The sequence below is a fragment of the Orycteropus afer genome, unplaced genomic scaffold (genome assembly GCF_000298275.1).
Source record: "Orycteropus afer afer isolate SDZICR_OR568_19922 unplaced genomic scaffold, OryAfe1.0 scaffold00772, whole genome shotgun sequence".
NCBI lineage: Eukaryota > Metazoa > Chordata > Mammalia > Tubulidentata > Orycteropodidae > Orycteropus > Orycteropus afer.
Genome location: NW_006922359.1, coordinates 234263 through 235426, shown reverse-complemented (window position 1 = coordinate 235426; position 1164 = coordinate 234263).

The window sequence follows — 1164 nt, the reverse complement described above, 5'->3', positions numbered from 1 at the left end:
ATGAATTCCAAGCACAATCACCAAAATTCAGGATTAAGTGGAAGGACCCCTACGTTCATCTATAGATTAACAGCAGTAAAAAGAAATACCAACAGAATATTCAGGGAACTTGACAAAGGATTCTAAAGTGCATGCAGAAGAGAGAACATTTGTGAAACAGCAACAAAACTTGGATCATTTCTTTGGTGTTGTCCTTGGAGTCTCCACTCTGGCTGGTTGAAATGGATTTCATTTTCAATTTGATCGCTTTGTAGTGTTTGATTTCTTTTTCATCAGGTTCATATATGACAAAGAAGTCCTTGGTAGCAGGAATGGTTTGCACTAGACTACTAACTGGAAGGTTGTAGGGTTGAATCCACTCAGCAGCACCATAGAGGAAAGACCTGGTGATCTGCTCCTGTACAAATTACAGCCAATGTCACTATGTATATATTCATGTATGCTGCAAGTATATCCATGAATGTAGTACAACATACAGGGGACAAAATTATGAAAATGTAATTAGTCACAACCAAACAACTTGAGAGAATGAGTTGCTGAGTATGCAAGCTCAGGACCATAGTCTTGGAGAAGACTAAGGTCAATTGGCATAATGTAGTCCACAAAGACAATGTTCTACATACCACGTTGGTGAGTAGAGCCTGGAGTCTTAAAAGCTTGTGAATGGCCATCTAAGGTACAACTATTGGTCTCCCTCCATCCGGAGCAAAGAAGAGTGAAGATGCAGGAAACAATTAGTCCAAAGGACTAATGGAGGACATGGACCCCAGCCTCCAGGACACTGTGACCAGAAGAACTAAGTGATGCCCAGCTACCATTACTGACCACTCTGGAATGGAATCTTATCCATGATTCCATCAGCACTCTAAGGGTCTTTTAATGAAACCCACAAAGATGTCTAGCATTTCCACCATGCTGTGGATCAGAGAGCAGAAGGATCTCAGCTAACCTCACAAAAATGTAAATAGAAGACTTTGCCTCTCCATCAATGATAAACTTCTTCACTCAACTGTCACAGTCTTCTCTATTTGGAAGTCAGATAGGTATCTCAGACTTTGTATGTCCAAACTAGACTTCACTCCCAGATCTAATCCTCTCCTGCTTTCAAAACTGGTTTCATTGACCCAATTTCCAGACATAAGCAAATTTTTTATTGTGTAAATA